At 45.8% G+C, this 21,524-nt stretch overlaps 1 protein-coding gene across 9 annotated transcripts in view; it reads left to right on the top strand.

Annotated features, from left to right (window-relative positions):
- GRAMD1A (GRAM domain containing 1A) overlaps positions 1-21,524 on the top strand; it is a 1,703,145-nt gene that overhangs the window by 1,595,054 nt on the left and 86,567 nt on the right. The gene's annotated exons all lie outside the window — the stretch shown is intronic.

The following is a 21,524-nucleotide window of genomic DNA, read 5'->3' as shown; positions in this document are numbered from 1 at the left end:
ACGTCCATACAAGGGTATTGGACATGCCCTTCGACGTGGACAACTTGTTCGGCAAGACAGTGGACGAATCTCTGCAAGCCATCAAGGCAGACATTGAGACGGCTCGTGCGTTGGGCACACTCCAACAGCGACGGCCGTCCTTTCGGGGCCTCCGGAGGCAAGTCCCATGGTGCCTCCAAATGATTCAGTGGCAACTTCTCCTCGTACTGTCAACCATCTCGTTCCTCTGCCCAGGAAGCCTACAGGGGCAGCAGCAAAGCCAGAGGAAATCATCATTGTCTCCGAAGGGCCCCAAAGTGGGTCGTCCACGACGAAGCAGGACTGAACCGGCAGTGACGTCGGGCCCCCACGCGAGCACCCTGGTGGGGGCCGGCTGGTGATCTTCGTTGGCATGTGGAAGTCCATTCCACCGACCGTTGGGTGCGGGATGCCCTGGCCCACGGACACACCCTGGAGTTCTAAAGGAAGTGTCCCTGCGCTCCACCAGTGGCCAGGCAGGAAAACCATGTCCTACAACTGCTTCTAGAGGTATGAGGGATGCTGAGAAAGGGCGCTATAGAACTCGTCCCAAAGAGGCTCCGGGGCTCCTGAGTGTACTCGTGATACTTCCTCGTCAGGAAAAAAGACTGGCGGGTGGCGGCCCATCCTGGATCTCCTCCGCCTCAACAAATACATCAAGTCCCAGAAGTTTCGGATGGTCACCCTCCAACACATGCTGGGACAACTGGAGGAAGGGGATTTCCTGTCATCGCTAGATATGGTACCCGAACCTTCTGGACATTTCAGTGTCCCCTCCAGTCAAGCTTCCGGCGGACACAGATCTTCTCGCTAGGGAAGGAGGCGCGATTCTGCACCACGACCCAGGGTCTTGCAGGCCTGGCTCCTGTAGCGCTAGAGTTTGGTGGATGCGATCTCCTGGCGGACTGCAAGGAGGTGCTTGCCAAGGCCAGGGCTTTGTCGACACTGAAATGCAAGTAAGCTTTGGAATCACTTTTCAAAGTCAATGAAGTTGGTGACTACTCTTTGGATATGCTGATATATTTCTCCTACACCCTGAAGTGACTTCAATAACAAGGATAGCATTGTATTTATATATAACACCAATATACTCTTTAGGATCCGAGTTTCAGAAAGGAAGGGTTATGGCAATAGGAAGGTTAGAACATTCTTTCTTATCAAGAAAAGACAGTTGGAATCCTCCAATGAAATCTAGGTAAGCCTTTCTCATCAGTAACAGTATTCAACACATTACAACCTATGAGGGAGAGAGTCTATAGTTCTGATGCACTTCTGTGATAAATGTCTTTCACAAAGTTAGATAGTTTGTTCAAAAACGATCACTGAAGGGACACAAGCTGTTGGGCTTGTGCAAGGGGAGTTGAATTCAACTAAAAAAGTTAAGTTGGGTTCAATTCTCAAGTGAGAAAACACAACTTAAGGCAAGAAGGTAAGTACCCCAAGCCCAAAATGTACCTGATTTAAAAGAAAGTGGTCCAGCCAAGCAGACTCTGGTTCCTGAGCCTCAGTCGTGGGGACAAGAGGGAGGACGTCTGGAGGGCTCCTGCGCAGTACTCTGGAAAGGCTTCAGCAGCAAGGGGCTTTGATTCAGCGGCACATTACGGTTTCAGCGCTTCGCAAACAGCACTGATGCAGAGCAAATATCTCTGGTTGGACTTTCCTTGCTCCCTCGGTCCTTGACTCTGGGAAGGGGACTTTGGATTGGTATTTCCTGCTTCTGGGGGTCCTTAGGAGGCTCCTGAAGCTTTTCGCCAGATTTGTTCCAAAGCAGACGTTCCACTCAGTTGTGGACACTGGACTCCTGGCATTGGGCTTCTGCAGCCCTGGAGAGGCACAGCAAGTCGGGGATTGCACCAAAGTGGAGTTCGTCTCAGGGTTAGTTGGTCCCACTAACCCAAGGAGAGAAATCGTCCCGTCCGGAGCTTCTTTGTCGAGGTGAAAAAGGAGGTCAGCACAGCAGCAGAGCTTCACCGGGCTCTTCGAGGTCCAGGAGGTTGCAGCGGGCTTCTCTTCAGTTTCTTCTTCGGATCTTTCTTCCAGTGGTCGACTCTGCCTCTAGTCCCAAATCCCTCGCCTTATAAGCAAGTTTCGCATTCATTTACAGCTTAGTCTGTCAATCACACAGCAGGGTGGCTGTCCTTCCTGGACAGCCAGCCGGCCAATCAGGACTGGTTTCATTCATGCATACCTAGAGACAAAGGACAGGGGAGTTTCGGGACCCTCCCTCATGTACTGCCCTTCCAGACTCACTGGAGCCATGGGCGGGCTTGAGGGCTGAAGCCTGCCAAAGGCAAAACACACAAAGGGCTCAAATCTGTCTCCGTGCACAGTGTAAAAGCGAAGAACGACCTCACAAACAGAAAATGGCAAAAAAAGACAGGAGCCATTTTGACAAAATGGTCCCCCATGGGTGCTGTACTGCATCTGAGGGTTCAGCCTCCGGAAAAACACACACTGGTAGTAAAAATTAAACCACTGCCACCAGCCATTTGAAGTAGTGAGGGTAAAAAAAAATGTTACATGAGAAAGTAGGATAATGGGCTACTAGGTAACCGCCCAGCACTCCACATGATATGATAGGTTATTTACAACGCGCTTAATACCCAGAGGTGTCTAAGCGCGGACCGGGGGATCGAACCAGTGTTGCTCTGTGTCGTCTTGCTTCCAAGGCGAGCACGTTGCTGCTGAGCTATCCTCCCGAGGCAAAGATGGTGTGTGCTGGACCTAAATAGTAAAAAGGCAAGTAAGATCAATTTCACTTTACTATTCTTGGGAACAGTAGCTCACCCAAGAAAATGTATTTACACCTTAAGAGCAATCCAAAGGATTTCTCAGTGACACTGCACTGAAGGTGCTGTGTGTCACTATGCAAAAAGCAGATGCCTATGGAGTTTGTCAGACTCCAAAAACTCTGAAAACATAAAATCCAAACACATGAGAAAGTGTGAAAAAGGTCCCACTCAGGAGTTAAAGTTAAAAAGTCCTAAGTCCACCAACAGAGCTGGTGGTCTCTAGGGTTGAAGGGAATTAGCACAGAAATTAAAGTTCTCCCTAACAATCCTGCAACACTAAACACGGCCTAGACACTGGGTTTCTATTTTGATTTCATCTCACGGTTCCATCACACCATGAGTGGTAAGTACTTCCTATCACCTGAGATTATTTAAACAGATCTGTCCCTTTCTCACCCCTGCTCACATGTTTGTTATTGTCCGAGCCATAATTGCCTCAAAGTCAGCTAATTACTTCTGGCTGGAGTTCCCAAATCTCTTTGCCACAAGTTACAATCTTTCCAGAACATTACTGCACGGATAGTTTTGAATATTCCCTATCATGCTACCATTGCCCCATCCCTGCTTCACTCCATTGGTTGCCTTTTGTATTTATTTTTGTTACGCACCGAAAACCCACAGGCATCAGGGCGCGGACATAAAGACAGAGGACTATGAGTAAAACAGGCCAGGCAGACTTTCCTTCAAACTAGCCACGTTGGTGCATCTCTGGTAAGGCCCCTTCCTATCGTGTGAATAATTACAACAAAATGTAAGAAGTAAGTAAAACAGTTTCAAGAAGTGTTTTCCGAGTTCAGTAACACATCTTCCCTGGAAGAGAAAATGCAGTAGCAGAAAAGCAGTACACCTTTCCTATCTAGGCCATAGGAGACCAAGGAAGACCATCTGTGCAGATTTGGGGCAGTCTTTTCCCGGGAAGATTTATCTTCGTTGAAAGTGCCCCAAAGAGCAGTTTTTGGAGGTCTGGTGGAGTCAGAGTCTCAGAAGACCCTTGATGATGAAGAGTGGGTCCAAGGATGAAGGAAGAGCATGTCAGCAGTGCCTGAGAGTCAGGAGAGCAATACGCTGTGAGCGGAAATGTATCTCTGCAGCAGCAGCAGGTGTCCAGAGGAGGTCTCTGGGCACATTATTTTGTGACCACCTTAGATTGTGGTGCTGACACACCAGTGCAGGAAGGACCCCACAACCCTTGAGAAGGATGATTGCTCACAATTCAGTGACTGCCTGCTCGAGGGTCTGGGCCAGAGGAGCTAAAAGGCAGAGATGCTGCAGTCGGCTGTACTGATCAATGCAAGGTTAACACCTTGTCCTCAGGTGCAGGATTTGGCTTTTGAGGATGGGGGTCAGCCCCCCAAGGAAAACGGAATATTAAAGAAATGCTTTGCAAGGTCACACCAGAGAGAACCCAGCCATAGAAAAGGGACCCGGAGGTGAGTTTGGAGTTTGATCATGTGGTTGCCAAAGGGGTTGTATACTAATTGACCTTTTCACAATTGACCTTGGGAGAATTGACCTCGGGAGAATTGACCTAGTTTAGAAGGTCAATTAGGACATATAAGCGGGGGGAAACCCCCAGCCACCCCCTACCCAATCCAAAACCCCCTGCAATCCCCCACCCAATCCCCTTATATAATTTATAATCCAAAACCAACCCAATACATATATAAAATAACAAAAATAATATGAAGGTCAATTGTGCAGAAGGTCAGTTAGGACCACTATAATTAGGTCAATGGTGCAAAAGGTCAATTGTAAAAGGTCAATTTGGGTAATACCGTCAAAGGACGTCTAAACGTGCTCGTATAGGGCTTCAGTCCTTCCTCTAGCAGAAAGCATCTCAGAGCGTAGGTTCAGAGGTGCGGCTGTAGAGAAAGTGAGCAGGCAAGACGGTCAGCTTAAGTAAGCAAACACTGCACCCAATCAAAAAGCGAGCATAATGCAAACAGATGTTTGGACAGCCAATGGCAGACTATCCATCCAAACACTCCAATGCATTCTGGCAAGGTCTAAGGTCTCTTACACAAAGGGGCGAATCTACACTGTCCAGGGCAGGCATCTGAATATGCCAGTCAAAACTGATTTCAGGCTGACTGCAGTCGTCATTCCTGGGGCACACGTACCCAGTGGCTAAAGATAGACACCTTTTCTCACATACACAAAGAGGGAAGAGAGATGGCCATGTGATCCCACAGGTCTTCAAGGTAATTCATTTTTGTTTTTGTTTTTTTTATAAAATGTTATAGTTTAATTTTTTTAAACTTTTCATTTGTCTCCAGTTTTCCAGGGTTTCTTTTTAACTCTTAACAGGTTTGCCAAGACTTAGAATTTCTTGTAGAAATTGGCATATTGTCAAGATGAGTTTGTAATCTGCCGTTAAGCATCTCCATCCATCTCTCTTCTGTCATCATCGTCTGTTCTCCGATATTATAGTAGCTGCTGAATCTGGATCTTTGTTCTATGTGACCGTTGCATTCCATTAGTAGGTGGAAGAGCGTTTCAGGCTTTTCGGTGTCTGAACAGAAAGCGTGTTGGTATTGTATTCATTCGAATTTTCAGGTATATTGCACGCATTTTGGCATCAGGAAAGATGATCAGATAGGCTGGTAATTCATTGATGGATCTGATGTCTGTCTCACATTGTAAATTGAGGGTATATTTTGTTTTTTCCTCGAGAGTTTTTATCCAGTCATTTTCCATTATTTTTATTTTTGCATGTTGAGGGCGCAGCGTAAGCATTTCATGTGAGATTTCTTGTGTTTTCATAAGTTGCTCCAGATTGTCTTTCCACTTAGTGAGGATAGTGTTGTTCATTACTCCGTCATGGGACTTCAAGATTTGAATTGCCGGTGTTTTCTCGTCGGTAAAGAGCTTGCGATATAGGTCTAGTTGTTTCCATAAGACAATTGAGCTGATGGACTGCACTGCTATTTCATGTCTGATCCTAGGCATAAGGAAAGAAGGTGGCAAATGCAGAATCTTACGCCAGAAGACGTCTTCTAGTTTTGTCCAGCCATAGTCCGTTGCATTTATCATGGCTTCTGTTCCATAAACTATTGTGTGAATCACCTTTAGATTATAGTATGTGATTATGGGTTTGAGTGAGTATTTGCCAAATTTGCGCTGGATCCCACATCCTTGTCTTGCCAAAGATTGGATCCTTTGTTCCAGTTTCAGAGTCCAATCTTTTTCAGATTTGGATTGGTTTATTTGGATGCCCAAGTATTTGTTGTTACTTCTTCAAGCTGATTGTCATTAAGATAGATTTTTAGTTGTTTTCCGTTGTTATTAGTCGATCTGGACAGTTGCATGATTTTTGTTTTTTTTGTATTGATGGCGAGTTCGTTAAGGTTCATGTAGAGGCTTAGTTGACTGAGGCTGTTTTGTAGACCTGATGGTGTCTTGTCTAGGAGGATGATATCGTCCGCATATGTCATGATCTTTACCGGTATTGTGTTGATCTTTGGGGGGTTGAGTGCATCGGACTGTAGGTGGGTCTCGATGTCTGCAGTAAAAATATTGTACAGTGTAGCCGCTAAAGGGCATCCTTGTTTCAGTCCATTTTCGAATTTTATTTTCGGTGTTGTATGACCTTCTCTTGTAAGTCTTATTGTTACAGAGATGTTTGAACACAGTTGTTTGATCGGGCCTAGGATGTCATTGGGGCATTCCAATTTTTCAAGTTTGTTCCAAAGTTTTTGCCGGGATATCCCATCAAAGGCCATGTGAAGGTCTATGAAAGCCTCATAGATTTTTGTTTTGTTATGGATTGCTGGATTGCTTCGTGTTTTATCAGATTTAGCAATAGTAAGTTGATATTTGTCCCGACATTTGGGGTGAAGCCAGTTTGTCTTGTTACAAAACGCTTTGTTTCGGTTGCCCACTGATTGAGTTTTTTCAAAAGAATCGATGCAAACAGCTTTCCTAAGGGATCCAAAAGTGCAATTGGGCGGAAATTTGTCGGGTCGTCCCTCGGACCTTGTTTGTGAATGGGTACAATGGTTGCAGTTTTCCATGACGTAGGTATCTGGTTGAGCTTGTTTATGAGTGTCATGCTGTTTCTCATGAGATTGGCCCATGAGTGTGGATCTTTCTTTATCATTGCATTTGATGTCCCGTCAGGGCCTGGGGCACGGGATATATTGAGTTTTTTTAGTCATCTCAAAAATGTCTTGATAGCTGCAGGTTACTTTCCACTTTATGTTCTGTCTTTGTAGTTTTTTTTGGGTTTCTGGTGACGAAGTTTGTATATTTTTGTGTAGTGTTCAATCCATCGCTGTTCTGTCACATTTCCTGTCAGTTTTTGTTGGTGTGCTGCGTTGTTGTTCAGAAGATTCCATAGGTCTTGGAGATTGTGTGTTTTGTAAGTTTCTAAGATTGCTTCTGTGTCTGCTTGTAGTAGCATCATGTGGTGTGTTTTGATCCAGTTTTTGTAGTTTTGTTTTGCCGCTTTTATTTTAACGAATGATTCTTTGTTTTTTTTTTTCATCAGTTGCCGCACTGTGTTTCTCAGTGCCCTTTTCCTTTCGGCAAGCTACTTGTTGTAGGAGTATTGATGAGTCTGTGAGGTTTACTGTTTGGTTGGTTTATAGTAGGGTTGAAGTAGCCATTGATAATTTAATTTCTGGTCGTCTGATAGAGTGGTTTGCATGAATTGTCTTGTAAGTGAGATTGTTGCTTGGTGGGTTATACAGAGTTTTTTCCCAAATGTATAGACTTCTAGCGGAATAGGACGATTGGGCTGAGGTTGGCGCTGCATGTTTTGTCCATGTACGACAAGTTGGTTATGGTCGCTCTTTGTTGTTCCGATAATGCTTGTCGTTTCTACTGCAGCTCTTAATTCTTTCGAGAGATGGATGTAGTCGATTATGGCGGATGATTTGCCTCGGGACCAGGTGGGAAGGGGCTTGCCTGTTTCGTCTTTAGGAAAGTCAATAAGTAATAGGTTACGAATATTGATTTCTTTAGTCAATTTTTTGGCGCGGATTGTTAGGTTTTCATTAGGAGTGGGTTGTCCGTCTTTTTGCCATAGATGGAGGTTTAAATCTCCACCTATGGCAAAAATGAATTCAATTCTTGTATATTTGAGAATGAGCTTGTCGATTGTTAGAAAGACACCGTCCAAGAACGCTTCATTGTTGATTGCGGCTGGATTCCAGTAAAGGTTCATAACTGAAATTTTTCTTACGTGCTTGGCTGTCGATGTATCAGAATCTAGTCCTCTCTTTGCGTTATTTTTATAACTGTGTTTTGTATCCACGGGATGATGATTGTGGTGTGCAGTATAGATCATGTAGGGTCGATCTTGATTAACGTTAGTAGACCTGATGAGGGTCTTCCTTTGGTTCTTAATGGGGCTGGGTTGAGGAAGGCTAGAAAGCCGTCACAGCATTGGGTATTGGAGAGCCAAGTTTCTTGAAAACAAATGATCTGATATGAGTCGAATTCGGGTGATGGGTCATTAAACAAGTGGGAGTTTCCCCGTGTGTTCCATGAGCACAGTGTCCAACTGTTTATTGTATCGATTGATGGTTATGAGATATTGCTCAGCTCTGTGATGTCTGAATAGTTTAGGCTATCTTCCGATGCATACTGACGTCTGATCGGACGATCGTTGTTATAGCTCATCCTTGTTTCGTCTTGGTTGTGTATACTGTCTTCTAGGGTATGCTGTCGTCTGACTTGGCGATCGCCGTTGTTGTTGGTTGCGTCAGTATGTTCAGGTTTGGAGTTATGGCCCGCGGTCTTCTTGGAGTGGTCAGACACAGTTGGAAAGTTGTTTGAGCTGTTGTGTCTTTCCTTTGGCTTATTCCTTGGATGTTCTTGACTATGATTTGATGTGAAAGCGTTTCTAGGGTTTTCCTTTCTGGTCATTTGTTTGTACTTTGCTTTGATGTCGGACGTGCAGCTAAAACCCAACTTGTGTAGCGCGTCTCTTGATATTAAGATTTGCTCCATGGTTGTTTTGTTGTGTAGTGTTAATATTTTGTCATTGGAATTTTCATCTACAAAAATGACTAAGTCAATGTCTCTGGAGCGTACTTGGGTCAGGTTTGGGATTGCTCGAAAGAGAATTAGGATGTTCGCTCTGTTTAGGACCAGTTTGGTAGGCCTGGTAATGATATTTTCTATTTGCACCGTGTGGCTCTCTGTTGAGTGAAATGGATTCAAGAAAATTGGTCCGAATGGATCTGTGTGTTCTCTCGGGTGTTGTGATCCAAAATTTTCTTGTGTTGGACGAGTTGGGGAGTAACTGGTTCCGGTGCTACCGCTTGTTTCGTTAGTGAGTGAGGTTGAAGAGTTTTCCTCATATGTTGACTGTTTGCTTGAAGCATCGGTTAGGTTGGTCATTGATCTGTCTGTGATTTCTTCACACGAGATTGTGTAGCTAACAGAGTGGTTTGGTTGGTATTCGTCGATGACTATTAGACTTGAGTCATTTAGTTGTCCTTTCGTTTTCAATTTTTCTTGTGTAGGTGGGTCCTCATGCGTTGTTAGGTTAAGTAGATCGTCTGATTCCGGGCTTTTGTCCTTGTGTATTATCACAGTTGCAGCTACTGGTTTTTTACTTAGATTTTGTGCTGATGAGTCCGGTTGTTTCATTGTGGCTTTCTTAAGTTGATTTTAGGAGTTTTTTCTGTGGTTGGATTTTTGGATGTTTTTTGTGGGATCAGCTTTGGTATTTACAAGTTTCGGAGAAATGCTTGTGAGCCCGTTTGCTTTTGTGTTTGTTTGGTGGGTTTCCTTGTTGATTCTTTGTCGGTTTTCTTTGCTGGACCAAAGATCCCAAAAGTATCGTTGCCGATCATGTTTTTTGGGTAATTTATCGGTTTTGTTTTCTCTTTGCACGCGTTTGGTGGATTTGTTGTTTGGGTCGGTGAAGATGTTGAGGGTTTGCTTGGTGTAGATCTTTGTTGATCAAGGTTCAGTTTTTCTGGTATCATGCAAGGTAGTGTGTTTTCTTTTGATGTGTTCTGCGGTATGAGCACTTGCTGTTGTTGGTTTCTGAGGAGAGTCATAAGTTCTTTTGTGAGTTGAATCTTTTCTTCCTTATCACCTCGTGCTATCTCGAATAGTCTTTGTTGCCAGGTGTGAGACTGTTCTGCTTCAGAGTCTAAATGTTTCCCAATTGTGTTTATGAAATCTTCTGTGTGTATTTGCTTGGTGTGGATCATTGCCAGGAGAGTAGCTTGGTCTCCTATATTATCTTTTATTGCTTCATGAAGTTTGAGGAAAGGTACCATGGATTGGGATACCACTGCCAGTAGCATGTTTTGTAGTTCTAACATTGATGTCGGGAGTCTCTGGTTTTGGTTGTCGTCATTTGGAGATAATTGTTGTCCTGTGGCGCCTGGTATTGGGGTTGGATAGTTTGTATTGTTTCCTTGCGCTGGCATATGAAAGGATTCTTCGATGTCATACTCAAATTGGGTTGTTTTTTGTTCCTTTTTTATTTTGAGATGCAAAGGGTGTGTTGTTTCTCTGCGTGGACTTTGTTTTTCGTGGGATTCACAGTTCTGTGGGTTAGAATTTTTTAGTAGCGGCGTCAGAGTGCAGGGTGGAGTTGCCAAATGTGTTGGCTCGCCGAAGATTTCTTTCCTTCTTTCTGCACTGTTCGTAATAGATTCTATTTTGGTGATGTCTAAGGATAGACGAGCTGCTTTCCCTGTCGCTGTGTTCAAGGGGTGGTTGAGAGGTTCATTTAGTAGTTTTTTTAGCAATATGTGTTTGTAGCCACTGTAGTTTTGCCTGTTTCGCTTTTTATTTTTTTGTCATCCCTGCCGTCGTCACTCCCGGGGTTTTCATTCGGCTTGGATGTTTAAATGATTCTTCATTGTCAGTTTGGTTCTGGGTAGTCGTTGATGTTTCAGCTGGTGGGAGGTCTGACGTTTTATTTGGACGTATGTCTCTAGTTAGATCATTGGCAGCGGCCGTTGACGGATTGGGCTGGATTTTTGCGAGAATTGGTTCTGCAGTTCTTTCGCTCCGTTTGTTTGTGTCTTTTATTTCGAATTGCATTTCTGGTTGTTTATCTGCTCGGATGATCCCGTTATCTTCTGTGTGAGCTTTGCGGAATGATTGATTGGATTGATTATTTTTTCCCGTTGTTGGCTGATTTTCAGTTTGGTCCCAGGTGGTTGGGATTTGTAAGTCTTGAATGCTTTGGTTTCCTTGGTTTGTTTGAGTCGGGTCTTTGGGATGTCCACATTCTGATTGTGGTGAGGGTTCGCTAAGACTTTCTGAGAAGGTCTGTTCCAATTCTTCAGACTGTTTGCGTATATCGTTCTGAGATTTGTGGTTCTGAGGTGTTTTGGATTGGTTGATTTTCGGTGAGATGTTTGTTTAGGTTCTTCTTTTGGAATGCTTGTTCCATTGTTGTTTGTGAAGGGTCTGCGTGAAGCTTTCCTCTAAGCCTTGTATTTGGCCTCATGGTCTGTTTTTTTGCATTAAAGCAGACAGGTGGGTTTCTTTCGTCTCTAGGGCTTTTGCCGTTTTTGATATTGGGAATGTCCCAGTTTGCATCTCAGGGTGGATGAGTCTCTTAGTGCGACGCTAGAGGGGTTGTTACTGGTCAAGGTTTCAATGTTGTAACACCCGGGACAGGGTCAAAGGGGTGTAGACCCCGCAGTCTCCTGTGCTCCGGTAGGTTCAAGATCGGGTGAGCACTTTAGGTGGTTCAGTGTAACACAAGGTGGTGAGCAGGGACAAGGGGATGAGACCTCTTGTGTAATGTGAACGTCAGAATTTCTTGATGCAGCGCCTAGGCCAGGATCAAAGGGGAGCAAGCCCCTGCAGGCTCCTGTGTTCCAGTTAATTCAGGGTCGCTGGAGGCTATTTGGTGCGGCACAAAGATCTGGTTAGGATCAAAGGGGATAGAGCCCCTGCAGTCTCCTGTTTTTTAGTAGTTTCGTTGTTGTTATGATGTGCTATTGATGGTGATGTTTCCGTTAGTACAGGGTGAGGTGGGCAGGATCAAAGGGAGGAAAGCCCCTGCAGTCTCCTGTCTTATGTAAGTTGCTAGAGTTCTTAGTTCAGCACCACACGGAGGTCTCTTGTATTGTTAATGTTTATGATATTGTTGCAGCAAGGAGGTCTCCTGTGCTGTTAGTATTTCCGATGTTCTTGCGGCGCAGGGAGCACTCGATGCAAAGCAGAGAGAAGATGGCTCCCTGTGTTATCTTGTCTTGTGTGCGCTTGTAATTTTCTTATTGTAACGCAAGGAGGGTGTCAGGGTGCAGGGTCGAGGGGGAGAATGCCCCAGCAATCTCTTGAGTAAGTTGTAAAATCAATGCTTCTTTTGTTACGAAGCGAAGTTCTTTGTGCAACAACTAGAATTTTGAGGAAGGTGGGTTTCTGTATGAGGTGTCCTGACAGAGTCCGTTGTTGCGCAACTATTTTGGTTTTCTCTGCTTGAGACAAGTTATCTTGAGGCAAGATGCAGCGCTGCTTGGGTGAACACAGAGCAGCGTTTAGAATTGGGATCTTCCAGCTGGTGAATGGCAATGAGTTGCCACTAGATGGAGCCTGGCGTTTTCGTGAATGTGGGATGCCAGAGTGCAGCTTACAGACCGTTCCAATGAAGAGCTGACATGCTGGTAGTCACGTATCCCGTGCCACAAGCTGCTCGAGGGGGGCAGGCGTGCAGTGCCTCTGGGCGTGAGTCGCAGCTCGCGGCTTGTCCGCTCACGGTTGAATTATCGGAGTCGGCGTGCGCAAGCAAAAGGGTCGAGCTCCAGAGGCACGAAGCGACTAGGACCTCTCACGGCGGTAAGAGCTGGTGGCGGGCGCTGGTTCCCTTTGCGAGCAAGGGAGTTCCAGCAGATAGAGACAGAAACTTGCAAGGAGGAGAGTTCGTCACTGGTTACATCGGGTTGTGAGAGCGACAGAAGGGAGGGAGTGAACGACAGGCAAGGCAGGCTTCATGATTCAGAGAATTAGTTTCTAGATGAGATGGGGGGTGCAAGAAAGGTGGCAAAGTTATGGACAAGCAAGCTGGACGGCGCAGGTATTGTCACTCACCGGAGAGCAAGTGTTTCGGATGAGAAAGTGAGCAAAAAACCGTCTCAGGGATTTCTCTTTGCAGGAGTTTCTTGTTTTTTTTCGGGAGCGGAGCGGCGCCACGGAGCCTGCAGAGCCTAAAGACCAAAAGACTCTATAGCAGACTCCGCGGCCGCTCCACGGCTTCCTGGGTATTTTGAATGGAATTAGCAAAAATAGAAAGAGGACTGGTAAGGTCTTCTGAGTTCCTGGAGCAAAAAGCAAATAGAGTCCTGCACTGTAACTATCCAAAAGACTCTGCAGCAGACTCTGCGGCCGCTCCGCGGCTTCCTGGGTATTTTGAATGGAATTAGCAAAAATAGAGGACTGGTAGGGTCTTCTGAGTTCCTGGAGCAAAAAGCAAATAGAGTCCTGCACTGTCACTATCCAAAAGACTGCAGCAGACTCCGCGGCCGCTCCGCGGCTTCCTGAGTATTTTGAATGGAATTAGCAAAAATGGAGGACTGGTAGGGTCTTCTGAGTTCCTGGAGCAAAAAGCAAATGGAGTCCTGCACTGTCACTATCCAAAAGACTCTGCAGCAGACTCCGCATTAATTAATTACAACCTCCATTTTGATGACTGGAGGAGGGGGGCCAAAAAATAATGCAGCCAGTTAAAATGGAGTCCATTCAATGAAACCATTTTACCCAGGCTAAAATACACTATCAGACTAGCTACATGGCTAACAGAGAGGGGGTATTCTTTCTGGGATGCGTAGGAGTCAGCATCATAGAAAAAGACACAGCCACACACCAGCAGCAGAAGAAATGTCTACTAAAACCAATAGAAATAATTGTTTTGTTTTTGTTTATAACGTGCCTAATACCGGAGTACGGTTCCTAAGCGCGGATCCAGGATTCAAACCTCTATTGCTCTGCATGGTCTTGCTTCGAAGACCAGCACATTGCCCCTGTGCTATCCTCCATTCACTTCTTGAAGCCAGTCCAGAAGGCATATGACAAAGAGGAGCACTGCTGTGGAAAAATGTAAATATTTCACGAAAAAGCCAACTAAATTGAAAGGAGGAGAACAATCATCAAAAACGGTTGTGAGAAGTGAAGAAACACCAACTGAAATGGGAGGTCACACGGAGCAGTAGCCAATTTCGACCAAAAAAACAAAAGCAGGAGCTGGTCTGTGGCAGATTATGACGCGGGGATAGAGGGAGCGGGGTCAGCACGTGGAGGTATGCCCACGGGTATACGCGGCTTGTGTAAAACAAGTTCTTAAAGCGGCAGCATGTCTTTTAGAGCCATCTTTCCCGACCAGTCTCTGAATGCAGGCTGCCCAAACTAGTTGGGAAGCAGGTATAGCACAGATACAGAGAAATATGTTTACATGAGTTATATATTATTTCACTATGTGAAGGACATCATTTTGGAAAGAAATGTACAAGTTATTTATGGATTTTCTTGCTATTTTCATAATTGTTTGATGTGATTCTCATTTGAATAAATGTCAGACTCATCGAGAATGCGTATGTGGATAAAAGGGAAAAGGCAGAGGACATAAACTTAAAGTAGGCATAACACAGGTAGTAGTACACTGTAAAGATGCTGCTACTGGGTGCAGGGTGTTAGGCAAGGTTTGTATGCAGTACCCTCTGGGAACACTACAAACAACTATGACTACAGGTATAGGCAACCCAACCTTTGGTATAAGCTTGTACTGCACAGTTTTGGTAGCGTGTTGAGCAGCCAGGCTTATCTCAAGATGGGAAATGTGAGCTGTAGTGGAGTTACACAAAGATTCGCAGTTACAGGTATTCAAATAAACTCTTACACTCAAGGTTTCTTGCATAAACAATTACAGTCAGTCATAAAGCCTTCTTCAGAAGGGAGCAATAGAATAGTAACACACAAATATACTTCAATACTGTACACTCTGAGTTTCTGGATCAGACAAGGCGGATCAGACAAGGCCCTTTTGGGATGGTCCTCAGACACAACCTACACCCACAGATGAATTCAGTAACAAGGGTGCTGGGGACATTAATGCCTTACTGTTGCTTACTGTGCTTACAGAATACTCTCAATATTTTGCAAAAGGCAAAGATTATTAGAACACAAGAAATACAAATGTCCTTAAGCTGGGCAAATACTTTCAGATAGCAAGAGAAGAGTCATTCAATTCAATAGGCTGAGCCAAAGTCAATGGGCAAAAGTCTTTGTATAGGATGCAACACTTCAAGTAAGTAAATGGAAATGTCTTTACACATGTTCTTAGGCGTCTTTGATAAAAAGAAGAACAAAATGTAGGGCCACAAGGTGATTAGACTTGTGAGTTGCAGAAGTTCCAAGCACTTCCACAGTAAGAGGTAAGTTCTCTTAGGCTAGTTTTACAGTACCTTAGTACAGAAGAAAACGATGCAGATGAAGACGTCTGTTCCTGTACAGCTCTGCAGATCTCACTGTTGCTGGGCCTCAGTCGTGAGGACAAGAGGGAGGATATCGGGGGACTCCTGCACTGTATTGGCACTGTCAAAGCTGGCAACCGGCAAACTTTACTTTCAGTGGCTGTTTTGCGTTTCAGCTCCTTGCGGTACAGCAAATAGAAATAAGCACGGTTCCTGGCTGTCAAGGTGGACTTTCCTCACATCTGTGGCCCCGCACTCAACTGAGGGGGGGTCAGGCTTGGTCACTCCTGCTTCATGGGAGTCCGGAGGATCTTCCAAAAGCTTTCGGCCAGCTTATAAGCACCGCACACAATCTGGTGTCCCTCTCTACGGTTCCTGCATCACTCTGAGGAAATGCAACCAGCTCCGAGATGGGTGTCCAAGTGGCTTACTTGGGAGTTGATTGGTCCCACCAACTCAAAGGGAGAAGCTGTCCTTGTAGGGCTTCTCTGTCGATGCAAACTTGGCAATTCGGACCTGCATTAGGGCTTGACCGGGCAACCCAATGGTCCAGGAGTTGCAGCAGCCGTCCTCTTCAAGCTCTTCTTCGGTTCCTTCGTCCAGTGGTCGACTCTGCCTTCCAAGGCTAGGGACTCGCCTTTTGTTCAGTTCTCTCCCATTCATTTCAGCCTAGCTGCCCCTCACCCAGCAGGGTGTCTGTCCTTGCCGGACAGTCAGCCAGCCAATCGTCACAGAGTGCATTTGGGTCTCCTAGGAGACTAAGCACAGGGAGTTTCGGGCACCTCCATCACTTCCTGTCTACCCCAGACACTCTGGAGCCAGAGGCGGGTTACACTCCGGAAGCCCGCCAAACGCGATTGAACAAAGAGACCAAGCCCGGTTTGGCGCGCAGAGAAGAACTCAAGAAGGACTTTTCCACAAAGAAATGGCGGAAAAAGAAGACCGGGGACCATTTTAACAAAGGAGGCTCAGCACCATTTTGAAAAACATGGCTCACACGATTTAACGTTACCGGAGCTGCAAACAATTTGCGGTCGGGGCACATCATGATAGTTTATTGCGAAACCACTGCCACCAGCCATTCTTAGAGGAAAGGGTAACATAAATGCTACATGAGTTACTAGCCACAGGGGATACTACGTGAATTCAATTTCACCCCACTGCTCTGGGAAACAGTAGTTGATCCCAGAGAAGGTATTTAAAACTTGGGAAATCTGAAAGACTTCCCTGTGTCACTGCACTGAAGGTGCTTTGTGACACAATTGTAAAAGATGATGCCTATGGAGTTGGTTAGACTCCATAACCAAAAAGAAACACAGTGTATAAAATCACATTAAAATACATGAGAGAGTGGAAAAAGGGTCTCACTCTCTCCAGGTTAGAAAAAATCAAGTCCTCAAAATCCAGTGAAGTTGATGGGGGTCTCTAAGGTGGAGGGATTAGCACATTTTTGAGAATTCTCCCTAACACAGGGTGAGTGGAGCATGGACGTCATTCTGACTTCTAGTTACTGTTTGCTCATCTTTAGTCCTATTCTGAATAATTGGTTAGGTTGTAATATTCCAGACCAACCACTAGATGGCAGGGCATATGCATTTAAAAAAGAGATTGTGAAAATACTTTTACTGATAAGTAACTCTTCCCAGACAAGGAGACATGAAGAAAATACCTGTACCCAGTGTGCGTGTAAAGAGGCGGTAGGAAAAGAAACTAGTGGAATCTGCAGCGAAAAAGAACAACGTGGGAAAAAATATGTCAGTTATTTACCATTATAGCACCCACAATGGTGTTTACAATTTGATGGCGAGAGGGCTGTAGATTGGGGCAGAGGGAGCAGCTCTGCTTGGCTTTTGTGGAAATTGCTACCCTCCAGGGTTCATGAGTTGTAATATGGCAGGACCGTGCACATTAAATTATGCAAAAGGTCAGTGTGATAAATAGACTGTTGCTCTGAATGCAATGTGTAACATGCAGGCCTCAGTTTAAGGGGCTTGACTGAGTGTATGTTCCCCACAATTGATAGACTGGGTTCCCTGGATAATAAGGGCATTGGTTGTGATTCCAAGAGTCTTAGAGGTAAATTACCAGTTGTCTTTATTATTTATTATAATATATTTTCCCACGAACCCTGTGTTGGGGAGATGTATAATTGTTATGCTTCATCCCCTCTCCTAGTGAGACGCCCAGCATTTTTTTGCTGAACTTTTCTGGACCTTTTTCTTTAATCCTGAATGAGTGGAGCCTTTTTCCACTCATTCATTCTTATGGGCTCTGTCTTTTGGAACTCTATTCTGTGTATTTTACTGTCCTATGGAGTCTACTTTCCTCTATCTCTTATAAAAGCATCTGTATTTTACTTTTGCAGCACACAGCTCCTTATGGGCAGTGTTGCTGGGAACTCTTTGGGTTCTCCTTTGAGAATCGTTCTCATATCCTAGAGTATCTACAGTTCTTAAGGATAGATATAGGCACACACCACCTTATGTGGAGTGCCCCAGGGATACTTAGTATCCCCCTTCTTCCTGTACCTGTGATTTTGTATCCTTCTAGTTATCGCTGGTGGCAGGGGACGTGTTCTACCAACTATTGTTTGACTTTTCTACCGCTGGATATGTCCATTGCTTGCGTGGTTGTTCTTTATCAGCCCTTCCTCTATCATCCTGGGAGGGGATGCCTGTGTGTGTGGTTTGCCTTTGGCTGGAACCCTTTCGTGTCCCCACCTAAGTTCCAGTGTGACTGGGCAGGCAGGTAGTGGGGGGGAGTTTTTCACTCCCTTGCCCTTTGTCTGCCCGAGTGCCTGAATGGAACCAGCTCCCTCTGGACGTCTGGCAGTCCTGATTGGACCGCCACCTTCCCTTTTCTGTACATTTCTGAGAGGGATTCCAGAGGAGTGTGTGCTGAAACTGAATAAAGTGTGAGGCTCCTGAGGTGAAAGGCAAGTCGACCAATGGAAACTGACGTAACCGAAGAAGATGACCAGAGACACCTGCAGACCCTTTGCAACACCGTGAAGCGTCCACTGCTGTCCTAACCCCATTTTCTATGCGACTGAAGAACTCCGAAGAGGACGACTCCTTCCCTTTAACTGATGGGAACAACCAGTCCCAAGATGAACTTTAATCTGTGCCATCTCCCGAAGTGCTGTACCTCTCTAGAGCTGCGGAACCCCAATACCAGGAGACCTCTGACCCAATTGAAGTGCATCATCCTGGAAAGGCAGTATCCGTCCAAGTCTTTGCTGAGCTCCAGGTGAACCTCCAGAGGCACAATCTGACCTGTCCAAGTCCCCCTCAACAGAGTGCAGGACTTCAGGAACTGAAGAAGATTGTCCAGGCGAATTGCGTCCTTTGTTTGTGCTTTAGAAAAGGCGCCAAAACCACAGTGACCAGAGAAGTTACTGCAAGCCGTGCCAGAGGTCCTCCCTCAAGAATGCTGCAGGGAGATCCCATCCATTGTCCTGCCTCTCGTCATCAGACCAAGGAATGCTATGATATGGAATTTATAACGCACCTGCACACAAGTGTTTCAAGGCGCCACAAGACAAGGGAGGGAAGACAAGACAAACAATCCTACTAGGCTTTGTGTCATTCGGATTGTGCAAGTGCGATAACGAGAAGTGCAGGGGCAAGGAAGAGGGGGAAGTGCAGGGGGAGGGTGGGAGAAGTGCGATAAGTGCAGCATAGCTCTAAGTAAGTGCAGCCAGGGCAGAACGGCTCTTGGTAAGTGCAAGGAGGCAGGTGGGTTGTAGGGGTAACAGTTACAGCCCCAAGTGCGTGGTAGGCCAGGTTGCAGTGCAAGGATGACTGGACATGGAGGAACCTGGTACCCAGTGAGACTCTGAGGGTACCAAGCAACCAGTGGGTGCGGCAGACAGGTAAGTTAGCAAGGAAGCGAGAGAAAGACGTTAGAGGAGAAAGGGAAGGTCTTGAACCGTTTCTGGAACTTCAGGTGGTCCGGCTCAAGTCTGAGAGCAGCAGGAGGCTGTTCCAGAGGGAGGCCCTTGCAGAGGAGAGATATCTATCCCCACTCTCTGCTTAGAGAAGCGTCTGACCCTCAGAGAGTTGGAGCTATCTGAGCAAAGGGCTCTAGAAGGAAGGTATTTCGGAAGAGAGAGTTGGATGTAGTCAGGTACCCGGCACCATAAGGCCTTGTGGACAATGCAAAGGATTCTGAACTTGATCCTTGCAGCCACCGGGAGCCAGTGGAGTGTTTTCAGGGCGGGAGGTATACGGTCCCTGGGCTTGAGGCCAAGGATAAGTCTTGCAGTCCTGTTCTGGATTAATTTCAGGGGGCGAAGAGTAGAGTTAGGCAGATTGAGAAAGAGGTTGTTGCAGTAGCCGAACCTGGAGAGAACCAGGGCTCTGGAGACTGTGAGCTTCTGGGGGAAAGTGAGAAAAGGTAGAATACATCTGAGGAGGAGCAGCTGAGAGCAGTCCTTCTTGGTTCTTGGCAAGGTCTGTGATGTGAGGAGAGAAGGAGAGAATGAAGTCACAGATGATACTGAGGTTTTTTGCCTCACAGGAAGGCACGGGTAGGGTGCCCAAGGAGGGCGGCCAGAGAGGGAAAGTGGGATCAGGGGTCTCGATGATAAGAATCTCTGTTTTAATGGCATTAAGGCAGATATCGTTGGAGGCGCACCAGTCCTGAATCATGGATAGACAGTAAGGAATGAGCAAGGGAGGCGAGCAGGCAGAGGGAAGCCTGAAAGAGAGCTCAGTGTCATCCGCATAACACTGAAAGTTAGAAGAGAAGGTGGAGATCAGGTGGGCCAAAGGGGCCAGAGAGACATTGAAGAGGCAGGGTGAGAGGATAGAGCTGTGGGGCACGCTACATGTGGAGAGAGAGGTGGTGGAGAGAAAGGACCCATGTTGGACCTGGGAGGGTCGATCCAGGAGGACGGAGGTCATCCGGAGATCTGGTCCAGCGCTGCTATATCAAGGAGAATCCAGCCACAATCTTTTTTTCAAACCTAATGTACTGTGAGGGGGGAAATGTATTGCTTACCTTAATCTGAAAAGATGCTTCAGAGCGCTGGAGTGCACGTAATGGTGTCCAGGGCAACCCCCGCCCTTTACCTCCGACTCAAGCTGCATCTTGTGTCCCTTTAGCGAGTCCTTTAACATAGTCTCCAACGTTGGTTGTGTCCTCTTGTATCTTAGAGACTATAGAAAATATCCACAGGAGTTTTCTGCTGCTTGTCAAGACTTTAAGCCCTCTCCAAACTGCCATTAACTAGGGTTGCCTATTGGACCTCTAAAAGACTCTCCGTGTGAAGAAACTGCCTCTAGGACCTAAGCCTTTTTCCTTCCCAAAAGTCACTGGGCCTCATTACGCGTCCGGCGGTAACCCTGCCGGTGCTACAGGTGGGTTGCCGCCGGACCCATAGAAGCAATACACTGTCACACTAGCCCTGCCCAAAAAAGGGGCAGAAGGCACTGAAGGAAAAATGAGAGAAGAACAAGAGCGCGTATTGTATCGAAACATTCTCATAAATATGTCAATTTCCATTTGTTTTCTGCAGGACCGCTGACCTCCGATTGAGCGTATTTTATTGTAGGAATGATAAGGATATTATTTTTGTGTAGAATTTCTCTCAGATAGACACCTTAACTGTATATTCTGATGCTGCTTGTCTGCAGGGGCGTCGCTAGGGGGGTTTGGGGGTCGCTCTCTGGGTCTGGTTCGAAGCCGCCTGATTGGCTGCAATATTAGGCCACTATTTTGTGATCCTGTTTAATGACCACAGCCATTGTCCATTTCTAATCTTGACTTTTCCACAGCATTCCAGTGGGCAGAAGTTAGATTTGTAAACACCAACCAAACAACCAAAAAAATATCGGGCAAAGTGCAATATGGACTTATTTAGTATTTTGGATGATGAAGATGAACATTTCTTCTATTTTCAAACGTTATTTTGACCACAGCATATTTAAATGTGTGTTTCATTGTCAATATGGGACTGAATCCCAGGGGATAGACACTTTGCGAGTTTGCAAAGGTTGCGAGGCACATTTTAATTTATATGGAGAGTGTTTAGGACCCAGGAAGGAAGGCGCAATAAGTGATAAACAAAGTCCTGAGAAATGCAACCTTAACATGGAGGAAATGACCAGATGGAGGACTCCAAGGACGCCTCCCCATTGGCCAGATGTTCCCACCTGGCGCCTTTGCTATATTAGCAAAGCAGCCAGATTCAAAATTGCTGACACCCCGGGTGTAGCCAATAGCAGGGGTCCTGGGGTTTAGTTCACCTCTGTGCCGAGAACAAATCACTGCAGTTAACAGGGGGAGGGGGCAAAAATGTTTGCAACCATGTTTGGAA

The sequence above is a fragment of the Ambystoma mexicanum genome, chromosome 1p (assembly GCF_040938575.1).
Source record: "Ambystoma mexicanum isolate Mex_15411 chromosome 1p, UKY_AmexF1_1, whole genome shotgun sequence".
In the NCBI taxonomy this organism is placed as follows: domain Eukaryota; kingdom Metazoa; phylum Chordata; class Amphibia; order Caudata; family Ambystomatidae; genus Ambystoma; species Ambystoma mexicanum.
Note: the sequence above shows the minus strand (reverse complement) of the source record. Positions and strands in the feature narration are given on the sequence as shown.